Source organism: Notechis scutatus, chromosome 7 (assembly GCF_049901735.1).
Source record: "Notechis scutatus isolate UNSWTSFEM ecotype Mainland chromosome 7, rNotScu1.2, whole genome shotgun sequence".
Taxonomy (NCBI): Eukaryota; Metazoa; Chordata; class Lepidosauria; order Squamata; family Elapidae; genus Notechis; species Notechis scutatus.
In genome coordinates, this window is record NC_142015.1 from 1747943 (window position 1) to 1761584 (window position 13642).

General features: G+C 45.7%; 1 protein-coding gene across 1 annotated transcript in view; it reads right to left on the reverse strand.

Annotated features, from left to right (window-relative positions):
* The window catches only part of GPAT2 (glycerol-3-phosphate acyltransferase 2, mitochondrial), a 116870-nt gene extending 103808 nt beyond the window's left edge, over positions 1 to 13062 (reverse strand). Inside the window, exon 1 of the mRNA XM_087969884.1 lies at positions 12942 to 13062. The gene's annotated coding sequence lies outside the window, so the exon portion shown is untranslated. The remainder of the gene's footprint in view (positions 1 to 12941) is intronic.
* Between the last annotated feature and the right edge of the window lie 580 nt (positions 13063 to 13642).

Here is a 13642-nt window from a genome sequence, read left to right on the forward strand (position 1 = left end):
CCAGAGGTGGGTATTCAGCCAGTTTGAACCTGTTCTGGAGAACCGGTAGGGGAAATTTTGAGTAGTTGGGAGAACCGGCAAGTACCACCTCTGACTGGCCCCGCCAACCCTATCTCTTCTCTGCCTCCCATTGAGTCCCAGCTGATTGGCTGGGTCTCCTTTGGTTGCCCTGCACAGGAGAACAGAGCTGGAAAGCAGGTTAGTGGGGTGGGGAAGGGGGATTTTGCAGTATATCCTTCCTCTGCGATGCCCACCAAGCCACACCCACCAAGCGACACCCACCAAGCCTTCCTTCCTTCCTTCCTTCCTTCCTTCCTTCCTTCCTTCCTTCCTTCCTTCCTTCCTTCCTTCCTTCCTTCCTTCCTTCCTTCTCTCTTCTCTCCCCCTACAATCCTTTCCTACCTCCTTCACTCCTCTGCAGAGGTGGGTATTCATCCGGTTCGGACCAGTTCTGGAGAACCAGTAGTGGAAATTTTGAGTTGTTCAAAGAACTGGCCAATCCCACCTCTGACTGGCCCCGCCAACCCCATCTCTTCTCTGCCTCCCATTGAGTCCCAGCTGATCGGCTGGGTCTCCTTTGGTTGCCTTGCCCAGGAGAACGGAGCTGGAAAGCAGGTTAGTGGGGTGGGGAGGGAAGGGGATTTTGCAGTATCCTTCCCCTGCCACGCCCACCAACACCACACCCACCCCACAGCTGATTGGCGGTCCCTTTGCCCGGTGGAGTAAAAGCTAGTGGGGTGAGGGGGATTTACCCATGCCCACGCTGAACTTTGGCACGCATGCAAGAGGTGACATGCAGGTGTCTGTGGGGGTTTGCATATGCAGGCCAGCTGGTCTTTGGGATGCTGGCCCTCTGGCATTTATGGACACATGTGCCCAGGTGCCTGCTTTCCAGTTTGAGCACTCAGTGCGTGAAAAGGTTCGCCATCACTGCCCTATACCATTCTGGGCAAAATGGTTGTCCAGCCTCTTCCTAAAAGCTTCCAATGACGGAGCACCCACAACTTCCAGTATTTTTGGACTCTTCCACTATTTGAAGACCTTCCTGAAAGAAGAGGGGGTCAAGCTATTCTCCAAAGCACCCGAGGGTAAAGACAAGAAGCAACGGAGGGAAACTAATCGAGGAGAGCAGCAACTTAGAACTAAGGAGAAACTTCCTGACTGTTAGAACAATTAACCAGTGGAACAACTGGCCTCCAGAAGTTGTGGCAGCACCGTCACTGGAGGATTTCAAGAAGAGGCTGAACTGCCCTTTGTCAGAATGGTACAGGGCCTCCTGCTTGGCCAGGGGTGGGTTGGGTTAGAAGACCTCCTGAAGGACACTGTAAAAACCATCATGCTGTTTGTTACATGGATTTTATTATTCTTAAAGGGTTGCATTGCTTCGCTATTTTGTCATATCGTTTTTAATATAGCATCTCCTTGTTTGCGAGCCATGCAAGCGTCGTATCTTTGAGGTGGATCTCTATGCTAAATTGCAGTGATGAATAAACAAAGAAATAAGTTGGATAAAGTTTTTCCCACAGCTCTCAAATCTGCCATGAAGGGGCCAACAGCCTCAAGGTACATTGGAGCTCTGAGTCCCACCTGCTGGGCTGAACTGCTGGCTGCGCTTTCCAGACCCCAAAGACGCACAACAGCGGAAAGCAAAATCATTCACTGCAAGTTGATTTCCAAGAAACTCTGCAAAAGGGAGCTGAGACAATCTAAGAAAACTAAAGCTCTCTCTCTCTCGCTCTCTTCCTTCTCTCTCTCTCTCTCTCTCTCTCTCTCTCTCTCTCTCTCCCCCTCTCCTCCCTCTTTCCTCCCTCCCTCTCTCCACCTCTCTCTTTCTCTCTCCTTCCTCCCTCTCTCCTCCCTCCCTCCTCCCTCCCTCTCTATCTCTCTCACTCTCCATCTCTCTTTCTCTCTCTTTCCTCCCTCCCTCTCTGTCTTTCTCTCTCCTCCCTCCCTCCATCTCTCCATCTCTCTCACTCTCCACCTCTCTCTCTTCCCTCTCTCTCCTCCCTCCCTCTGTCTCTCTCCCTCTCTTTCTCTCTCCCTCCTCCCTTCCTCTCTCCATCTCTCTCACACTCCATCTCTCTCCCTCTCCATCTGTCTCTTTCTCTCTCCTCCCTCCCTCCCTCCCTCCCTCCTCCCTCTCTCTATCTCTCTCACTCTCCATCTCTATCTCTTTCCCTCTCTCTCCTCCCTCCCTCTCTCTGTCTTTCTCTCTCCTCCCTCCCTCCATCTCTCTCACTCTCCACCTCTCTCTTCCTCTCTCTCCTCCCTCCCTCTGTCTCTCTCCCTCTCTCTCTCTCTCCCCCTCCTCCCTCCCTCTCTTTCTCTCCCTCCTCCCTCCCTCTCTCCATCCCTCTCCCTCTCCATCTGTCTCTTTCTCTCTCCTCCCTCCCTCCTCCCTCCCTCTACCTCTCTCTATCTCTCTCACTCTCCATCTCTATCTCTTTCCCTCTCTCTCCTCCCTCCCTCTCTCTGTCTTTCTCTCTCCTCCCTCCCTCCATCTCTCTCTCTCCACCTCTCTCTCCTCCCTCTGTCTCTCTCCCTCTCTTTCTCCCTCCCTCCCTCCTCCCTCCCTCCTTTCTCTCTCTCCCTCCTCCCTCCCTCTCTCCATCTCTCTCCTCTCCATCTGTCTCTTTCTCTCTCCTCCCTCCCTCCCTCTCTCCCTCTCCCTCCCTCCCCCCTCTCTCTCACACACAGAGCCAATTCCCCAATAGAGGAATATTAATTTAGGCCAAGCATTAAAAAGTCGTGAAACTCGTGTAGGCTTCATTGGGCACCATTTCTGCCTCCCCATCCAAAATCCGTGTTTACTGTTCAGTGAGAATTTGGACGGAGCCATTTTTGATGGATTTCCACTTTTTATAAGGGCCTGGCGAAGCCCCCACATTATACCTCCCCCGCTGCCTCCTCCAAAGCTTTAATTATGGATGGTGAGTTTTGACCTCCAGTTGAGTGAAAAGGCAACGGAGAATGGTCGATTTGCAAGGAAAATAATCCCTTGATATTCCAAAGAGCGTGACCTGCTCAAAGCTGATCCCATTTGGTTACCAGCTAAGTTTTTAGTTGCCTCTTTTGCAACAGCTGTAAATGTTGTCATTGTGTAATTGCATAGGTTTTCCTCTTCATGGTAGCTAATAACAAAACAGAATGGATTTGGGGGCTGCACCATTTTCTACATAATGGGAAAATGGAACAGAAAGCTACCTTGGCATGAATAATTCAAGAGAAATGTTGACTTTTTTCCATTTTCCTCAAAACCTGTCAACCCCAGTGAAGAACTAAAGGGGTTTAGCTACCAAACAGGAGAATTGGCCTGGACGAATTGAAGAAACCCTCTAGGAAGAACTGTGTTGCTATTTTGCAGAAGTGGAGAACCATCTATGAATTATTCTTACAGTCAATTCTTGAAGAGGTGCCAATTCCTTGTTTTTGTTTTTTTTAAAAAAGACCTTTCCTCCAGAAGGAGGTCCCAGCTGAATCCTCAAGTGCAAGTCAAAAATAAAATTATCTTCTCATACTTTTTAAAGATTTTCAAACACGGGATACACTCCGAGCTACCAAGTTGTAGCAACCTTCTGGGACATCGGTTCTAAAACATCCTTTTTACACAATTGAACATTGTTCACTTGTTTTAACTAGTTTAAACTCTTACCTCTGTTGGCTTCCTTTTTTTATTGTATCATGTTTATTTATTTGCGTTGCTTTTTAAGTGTTAACAAAAAAAGGGGAAAGGGCTTTGGAATCCTCCATCTGCAATTCTTTTTTTTTCAAGCTGACCTTAAGACTGAAATTTGGGGATGCTTAGTTTAAAGCATATGATCAGCACCTGTAGGAAAGCATTAAATCAGGATGAGCAATAATGTATTCAGACTGTGACCTTAATCACATCAACCTCCACACTGCAGAAATGTCACAATTTCAGTCACAACCATATGTTGTACTTGAGACAGTAACCGTTCGACAGAGAGTGAGAGCAGATATATTTGGGAGCAAGGCAACTGGTTGTTATTATTTATTTACTTTTCTATTCTATTCTATTCTATTCTATTCTATTCTATTCTATTCTGTTCTATTCTATTCTATTCTATTCTATTCTGTTCTGTTCTGTTCTACTCTGTTCTGTTCTGTTCTGTTCTGTTCTGTTCTATTCTATTCTATTCTGTTCTGTTCTGTTCTGTTCTATTCTATTCTATTCTATTCTATTCTATTCTATTCTTCTATTCTATTCTATTCTATTCTGTTCTGTTCTGTTCTGTTCTGTTCTGTTCTATTCTGTTCTACTCTGTTCTGTTCTATTCTGTTCTGTTCTGTTCTGTTCTGTTCTGTTCCGTTCCATTCCTATTCTCTCTCCTATTCTGCCCGCTTCCTTCCATTCCATTCCATTCCATTCCTTTCCATTCTATTCTATTCTATTCTATTCTATTCTATTCTCTATCTTCTATTCTATTCTAGAATAGGAAAAAAAGAATATTCTGTTCTATTCCGTAGGTGAAGAATGCAGGAGTCCATGCACAGATGTCCATCAAACTGCGACGCTGAAACTTCGAGGAGGATTTGATCAAGTCATCCTGTGAGTTTCAGCCCAAAACTTCGCACGGCTAACACCCCTCTCACATTGACCTGGCAAAGGCTTTCAGACTAATAATTTCCCCTTATTATAACTGACATTCCCTGCCTCTCTTTCAATGCTGCTAATGGAAGTCCGCACAGCGAGCCCTTATCGCCCCCCCCCACATCTTCCACTCTAGTCCACTCCAAGGTTACTAATGTAATAACTGCCTTTGTAATTCATTTCGAGTCCCTCACCTCTCCCTGGGTCAGCAAACGGGAGAAGCTATCAAGCTTCAAAGGCCCTTTTGCTGTTGCAACTAGTATTGCTTCTTCGAGTGCCAACGAACTAAGGGGTGGAATAGAATAGAATATAGAATAGAATAGAATAGAATAGAATAGAATAGAATAGAATAGAATAGAATCAACTTTGAGTTGAGTCAACTTTGAACCAGTCAGTATTGAACTCCTGGCAATGGGCAGAATTAGTCTGCAATAGTGCCTTCTAACCATTGTGGCAACAAGAAGGAGAAAAAGAAGGAAAAGAAAGGAAGGAAGGAAGGAAGGAAGGAAGGAAGGAAGGAAGGAAGGAAGGAAGGAAGGAAGGAAGGAAGGAAGGAAGGAAGAGCATTTAGACTGATATACCACTTCACAGCCCTCTCTAAGCAGTTTACAGAGTCAGCCTTTTGCCCCCAACAATCCCCAAGAATGGGTTGGAAGGGACCTTGCAAGGTCTTCTAGTCCAGCTCCCTGCTCAAGCAGGAGATCCCATAATTTTAAATTTCAAAATTTAAGTTTAGACATCAGCAAGCATGTCTCTTTAATTGCTTTCCATCCTGTTCATTGCAATGACTTCCTTCCAGTAGCCCCAGGAATGCGAATTTGCAGAGAATTGCATGTTATTTATTGATTTATTTTAAACCAACTCCTGGTCAAAAATGGAGAATAGCAAGAGAGGATTTTTTGAGCACCGTGGGAAGGTAAAAGAAACAAGCACAAACCAGACTAAACCATTCGTCCATAAATTCAGATTGGGAAAGAGGATGGCTAACCCAACCGCAAACATATCAGCAGATGGAAACCTTCAGGCAAATAAATATGTTTTTATTGCTGGTTAGGCATGCAATCTTGGCACCTGTCCATCGTTCTCATTTACAAATGTGAGCCCAACCCCAATTCTTCTGGGCCTGCACGGTGGACACTGGGAGGCCTTTTATAACACCAAGCATCCTAATACATAAGATTGCTTTTGGGAAAACAGGCTCTCAAGAACACGCCGTGTAGTCTCGTTTTCTCAGAAGGACAGGAATGTGTATCTTAATGAAAAGAAGGACAGGATAGCAGTCTTCCAATCTCTCAGGGACTGCCACAAAGAAGGAGGAGTCAAGCTATTCGCCAAAGCACCTGAGGGCAGGACAAGAAGCCATGGGTGGAAACTTATCAAGAAGAAAAACAATCTAGAATTAGGGAGAAATTTTTCTGACAGAACAGTTCCAATTAATCAGGGGAACGTCTTCCCTCCAGAAGTTGTGGATGCTCGAACACTGGAGGTTTGGACCGTCCTTTGTCCAGAATGGTCTAGGGTCTCCTTCTGGAGTAGGGGATTGGGTCAGAAGCCTCCAAGATCCCTTCCAACCCCGTTACTTTTGGTTTCTTGGACGACTCTTACAAAGACTCCCATTAATGAAGAAATAAGTTGACATAAAAGAAGGAATCTCACTGGATTTGTGTTTCCATAATTCCCGGCTAGACTCCTTAAGAATTCTGGAAGCCTTCAAACAAGGGGTGGGATTCTACCAGTTTGGACCGGTTCTATAGAACTGGTTGTTATGATTCTGTGCAGTTTGGAGAACCGGCAAATCGTGTCCCTGGCTGGCCCTACTATTCTGACCCAAAATTTGTTCCATGGAAACGAAGACCAAACGGAGGTAACAGCAAAACCTTTTAATGATTCTTTATGAATTCCGTTCCTTCCCGGTTAAAAGGCTGTTTCAAACTAATGGTCTCTGATAAGAATGAGCCTTGCCAAGGTTGTGCAAGGCTGCCAAGAACACCAGATAAAGTGGCCAAGAACTATTTCAAACACAAAGAGTTTCCAAACACAAACTAAGAGAGTCCAAACATCCACAAGACTTGAGTGCAAAAACTTCTTTGCTTCCTGCAAAGAACTCCAGTTTCTCAGCTGGCTTTTATCTCTTAAGGGAGGGCCCATCACCTTGCAGCCTTATTCCCGAGTTGCCGGTGCTGCTGCAGCTGCTCTTTCCTTCGAGAAGCCCTGCGCGCACGCACACTGGGCACAGGCTCCTCGGGGTCCTCTTCCTCACTGCTGCTAGCCTCCACAATCGCCGAAGGTAGCACTGCACTCCCTGATGGTCGGGGCCCCATCCCTGCATAACACGCAGGTCCCTCATCTGAGTCCTCACTCTCCGAGACCTCAGCCGTCCCCACCTGCTGCTGGTGAACCACAACACCTGCCCCTCTCCATCCGCCCCTCCCCTCCCCACCCAGTCATTCCTTAAGGTATTTTCCTCCCGATGATCAGCTGTTCCAATGATCAGCTGTGGTGGGATCCCCTCGCTGTTTTACTGCTTCACTCAGGAGCCTTCCCTGAATCCTGGGAGGCCCAAAAAAAAATGGCGGGGGTTCTGCCAAAAAAAGAAGAAGCCACGTCCACCTAGTTACGTGGTCACACCCACCTAGCCACGACCACCTAGCCACGCCCACAGAACCGGTTGTTAAAAAAAATGGAATCCCACCTCTGCTTCAGGCCACAGTTGGGTGTAAATGGCCAGGAAGGATGAACATCAGCCCGTGCTCTGCAGAGGTTTATTTGCTAGCAGGTTTCACTGTCTTCCAAGGAACTTGTTCCAAAGTGAAAACACAGAGGAATAAAGGCATACATCTTAATGATCTAAGGCAGAGGTCTCCAACCTTGGCAACTTTAAGACTTGTGGACTTCAACTCCCAGAATTCTCCAGCCAGCTCTGCTGGCTGGAGAATTCTGGGAGTTGAAGTCCACAAGTCTTAAAGTTGCCAAGGTTGGAGACCTCTGATCTAAGGTGTAAGTTCTCCCCAGAAGTAGTGAAGTTGTAAGAAACGCCCCTTTTGAGACGCCCCTGGCATATCCCTGCCAAGAACAAGGTAGCATAAAAAGAAGCTATCTTTCTCGGGAGGAAGATTTTTGTCCCCAGATTATTTGGAACGTCAGCCGTTGCTAATTATACGATTGCTTCTGCTTGACCTTGGAAGTTTCACGATCACATTCTTGTCTCTCGGCCCAGCCTTTGTCAGAAGAAAAATAGCATCCGCTTCATTTTTCCAGCGACTTTCCCTTATCTCTGGCTGCTCGTTAAAAAGAAGAATGAAGAATATTAAGTGACTTAGCATTCCACAGCCAGATATGCCCTAGATGTGTTGAACTCTTAGCCTGCGCTACCCATAGTGTGGGAGTTGTGGTCCAACATGTATGAAAGGCATAGAAGGGAGGGAGGGAGGAAGGAAGGAAAAAGGGGTGGGGGGAAAGGGGGAAGGAAAGAGAGGGAGGGAGGGAGGAAGGCAGGGGGGATGGAGGAAGGAAGGGAGGAAAAAAGAAAGAAGGGAGGGAGGGAGGAAGGAAGGAAGGGGAAAGGGGGGAGAGAGAGAGAGGGCAAAGAGGGAGGGAGGAAGCAAGGAAGGAGGAGGGAGAAAAGGGGAGGGAGGGAAGGGAGGAAGGAAGGGAGGAGTGAGGGAGGAGATAGGAAGAAAGGAAGGAAGATATATTTATTTTTATTAAATTTATTTGCCACCCATCACTCTACAAGGTGATTGTGGGCAGCTTACAACGTCTATCTATCTATCATCTATCTATCTATCTATCTATCTATCTATCTATCTATCTATCTATCTATCTATCTATCATCTATCTATCATCATCATCATCTATCTATCTATCTATCTATCTATCTATCTATCCATCTATCTATCTATCTATCTATCTATCATCTATCTATCTATCTATCTATCTATCATCTATCTATCTATCATCTATCTATCTATCTATCTATCTATCTATCTATCTATCTATCTATCTATCCATACATACACACACACACACACACACACACACAAATCTATAAAATCCCAAGATATTGTATGAGTAGTTATGTTTCCAAAGAAAATCTGAATGATGCTAGCATAGCTAGGCACCTGATGCAAAGCACAACACTTCTCACACGCTCTACAACTTCATGGTGCAAATGCTGTTAATGACATAATATGCATAAGTTGCAGATGGTTGATTTACCTAGTTGCGTGGATAGACAATATCTCAGACACGGCTCCTTCTGCCCAATCTCTTTGCCTTTTACTCTGTTATCTATTATATTTATTTTACATTGCATTTCAGGCACATCCCCTTCAGTTTGGATTTGATTGTGGATTTATAATTTTGCCTTTTCAAATCCACGGGCAAACCCCAGCTAAGGCTGCAAATTGCTCTAAATGCTGCCATGCATTTCCTACTTTAAAAAAAAAAACGTGAGAAAGGAAATACGGAACAGAAATGCATAGTGTTTAGGAGACTAAGTTTCTAAAATATATAGTGCCGTCAGCAATATCGCAAGTCAAAATGCACGTGTTTGGGGGGGAAAAATATTTCCTAAACGATCGCACGAATCACATTTAGGATAGAATGAGAAATGGAGGGGGGGGAAACAAATTTAAGGGATTTGTAAAAATGAGGATCCAGAAAAGTCCAAACTCATCCGAGATGTTGTTCCTTCCTTGTAATAAAACTCAGAAACCAGGATTGGGAATATTAATCTCTTGGTAAAGAGGAAGCACCTGATGAGATTACAATGAGGGAGGGGAAGGTAGATAGGTACCTACCTGTATTGGAAGGGGGGAGGACACCGCTCTTACTTTTAGAACTTTTACAAAGGATTTTTAATCTGTTGTCATGACAACAGATGTACCGTTTAAAGTAATTATTGCTGAATAAGAAAACAACCAGGAATGGGAGATAAAAGGCCAAAGAGACATTTGTTAGTCACAGCTAGAGCACTTTCTGAATTAAATAGGTTGGGGTTGTTTTTGTCAGCATATTGAAATGGGGCAAAGAACTCAAAACAACCGAAGCCAAAAAGGGCTCCCTGATTTTGTTTCAAGGTTAGGATCAGACAAATGTTTCTCTTATCCTCTCTGGACCTTTTGAATTCTGGAAGCCAGGCTCAACTTTGGAACAAGTTCATTGTCTTATCTTTCAACTCTAGGCAAACCTTCAGACAGAAACCCTTGCCGATAAAAATGACATTACAATGGCATCTCCCATTGACCTTAGCGAAGAAGTTCGCCTCTCGGAAACTTCTTGACTTGGAGATTTGGATTATTTATGCGCCCCGTTGTGATGAATGCAACAATGATGTCTCTCATGAGACAATATGAAACAGCCTCCAGATAACCCCAGTGCTGATCTTGTGTTGGGCTTGGTCCGTTGATGCATCTTAGAAATTGTCCAACTCCCCTAGCGCCTTCTTTCCTCTCCGGCTCTAGGTTATCTCTCCCATTCTTATAGAAAGTTATAACTTTGTGTTCCTTTTGTGGTTGTGGTTTTTAAGCTCATTCCCTCTGCTCCTTTGGGGCAATTTTGATTTAGGTTTCTGCAAGAAATTCCTGGGCCAGCCAAGAATGGAATGGAATGGAATGGAATAGAATAGAATAGAATAGAATAGAATAGGAATAGAATAATAGAATAGAATAGAATAGAATAGAATAGAATAGAATAGAATAGAATAGAATAGAATAGAATAGGAAAGATGGAAGAGAAGAGAAGAATAGAATAGAGAAGAGAAGAGAAGAGAAGAGAAAGAGAGAAGAGAAGAGAAGAGAAGAGAAGAGAAGAGAAAGTATAGTAATATAGAATAGAACTAGAACTAGAATAGAATAGAACAGAATAGAATAACAGAGTTAGAAGGGACCTTAGAGGTCTTCTAGTCCAACCCCTTGCCTAGGCAGGAAACCCTACACCACCAGACAAATGGTTGTCTAATCTCTTCTTAAAAACTTCCAGTGTTGGAGCATTTACAGCCTCTGGAGGCCAGTTGTTCCACTGGTTAATTGTTCTCACTGTCAGGAAATTTCTCCCTAGTTCTAGGTTGTTTCTCTCCTTGATCAGTTTCCATCCGTTGCTTCTTGTCCTGCCCTCAGGGGTTTTGGGGAATAGCTTGACTGCCTCTTCTCTGGGGCAGCTGCTGAGATGTTGGAAGACTGCTGTCATGTCTCCCCTGGTCCTTCTTTTCATCAGACTAGATGTACCCAGTTCCTGCAACCGTTCTTCAGATGTTTTAGCCTCCAGTCCCCTCATCATCCTGGTTGCTCTTCTCTGCACTCTTTCTAGAGTCTCAACGTCTGTTTTATAGTAGGGTGACCAAAACTGGATGCAGGACTCTAGGTGTGGTCTTACTAAGGCATTATTTTCTTTTTCAGCTCTTAGGTATCTAGGTTATCTACAGCTATATCTAGGTTATTTAGAGCTAAAGAAGCTTCTTGGATGAGAAGCAAAGAAAAACCAGAAAGTCCAGTTTTCTCTTGGAAAAAAAAAAAAAAGCACCTTTGGGACAACTGTGATCTGGAGGACTGAGAATCTCCATAGACGTAGTTACCCCTAGAAAGAAAGAAAAACCCACCACCGTTGAATAAACTAAAAACACAACCCAGGGGCTCAGATAACCCCCAACCTTCACATGTGGAACATGTCAGGTCTTTGGAGTTTTTCTGCAAAGCCAGCAAGATTGCGGACAGTCTAATCTTGGGAGGAAGAAGTGTTTCATAGGGCAAGAAAGAAAGAAAGAAAGAAAGAAAGAAAGAAAGAAAAAAAACCCTTTCTGGCTCCTGAAAATAACATGCTTTAATGGACTTTATCTCCAGAACACCCAGAATCAGGACGTTACAGGAGATGGCAGCCCAGAGTGGCCAAAAAGTCCAACTGTCAAGGAGGACAGCGACGCAAAAGGCTTTCCTTCAGCAGATGGGACCACGGAGTCGGCCTGACTCGGCTCACGTTGTCTGAAGCAGCAGCTGTCCACAAGTTCTCGGTTGGCTGCCAGCAGGATGAGCTAGAAAACCAACTTGCAAGCATGTTTTCTATCAAGCAGGGCCAACACCCACTCGGTGGTTGTGCTGCCTTGATAAACCCCTGTTTGTGATGTTCTTCTCTTCCCCCCCCCGCCCCCCGCCCTTTGGAGGGTTTCTATCAGCCCACCCATTAGTGTGGGAACGGGCAGGCCAAGGAAACGACATAGAGAGGACAAGACGAGACAAAGAGAGAAATTAAAAAGCAAGCGAGGAGGAAGAGGAGGAGGAGGAGGAGAAGAAGAGGAGGAGGAGGAGAAGGGGGAAGGAGGAGGAGGAGGAGGGAGGAGGAGGAGAAGAGAAGAGGGGGAGGAGGTGAAGGAGGAAGAGGAGGAGGAGATGAAGAAGAAGGGGAGGAGGAGGAGAAGAGGAGGAGGAGAAGAAAAGAAAAAGAAAAAGAAAAAGAAGAAGAGGGGGAGGAGGAGGAGGAGGAGGAGGAGGAGGAGAAGAAGAAGAAGAAGAAGAAGAAGAAGAAGAAGAAGAAGAAGAAGAAGAAGAAGAAGAAGAAGAAGAGAAGAAGAAGAAGAAGAAGAGGAGGAGGAGGAGGAGGAGGAGGAGGAGGAGGAGGAGGAGGAGGAGAGGAGAAGAAGAAGAAGAAGAAGAAGAAGAAGAAGAAGAAGAAGAAGAAGAAGAAGAAGAAGAAGAAGAAGAGAGGAGGAGGAGGAGGAGGAGAGGAGATGAAGAAGAAGGGGAGGAGGAGGAGGGAGGAGGAGAGAAGAAAAGAAGAAGAAGAAGAAGAAGAAGAAGAAGAAGAAGAAGAAGAAGAAGAAGAAGAAGAAGAAGAAGAAGAAGAAGAAGAAGAAGAAGAAGAAGAAGGGGGGGAGGAGGAGGGGAGGAAGAGGTGGAGGAGGGAAGAACGCAGCTCTGGCCAGTGAGTTCAGGGACAGCTCCAGTCCTTTGGGAGCCACAGCTGTGACCCCTGGGTGGGTGGGTAGAGGCTTGATCCTGCACACAGCGTCTCTCTGCTGCAACCACAGCGGGTTGCCAGCAAACAGGCGTGTTAATAAATATGCGTGTCGTTGCTGGTCACGTGCTTCCTTTTCACATGCCCTCTGCCCCAGACACTGTAACCCTGGACCGTTTCCCGTTGCCAAGTGAGGGACTCCGTGTTCTTCTGAGTTAAGGACTATGGACATTTTCCCTCCCCCCCACCACACTCCTCTTGAATCTTGAAGGAGAAGAAGAACGGAGGGGGAAATAACCACGTTATCTCAAGGGTCTTGTTCAAGAGGACCCCTCTCTTTTCTCCATCACCATCAACCGAGGTTGATTCAGGGGAAGCTTACCTCCACCACCGTCTCACAACTGGCACCCTACACACCGTACACGCGATGGTTAAGTAAGGCATTAAGGAAATGACACGCCATGGGCCACCACCATCTGCGCCGAGTTGTGAAGGACATGAGCTGCTCGTTCTGAAGGACTGAGAGGGGGCTGTGAGGGTGGGAATTGGATCCAGCTAAACTCTGCGATGCGAGGTGCCAGCGAATGCCACATGCCGGTCCATGCAAACAAACCAGGGATCCTCTGGGAAGCCATCAAACATTTTGACACAAAACAACTGCTGCCTTAAGAAAGTTCAAAACATTCTCAAAGATCCATCTCATCCTGAGAACCTTTTTTTTTTTTTTGAACTATTACCATCTGGCAGACGGTACAGGACAATAATAAAAACAAGGACAGATAGGCTCAATGTGTGGAGGGTGAAGGATGTGTGTTTGTGTTTATTTTTACGGTCATGGTCATGGTGTGCACTGAAGAGGGTGTTTGGTTTCGTTGTACGAGGTGCAACGACAATAAACTAAAGTAAACTGCCCGGCTTTGAAAGCTGGAGGTCCCAAGGGAAGGGGTGAGCCATCCATGAAGCATGCTTTCCTTTCTCCTTGCAGCTTCTCAACAAAAGCCAGCTGCCCAGCTAATTCAGGAGAGCTGACGTATTACAGCTTCACACCATGTGCCAGTTGTGCCCCTTCCTGGACCCGGAGGC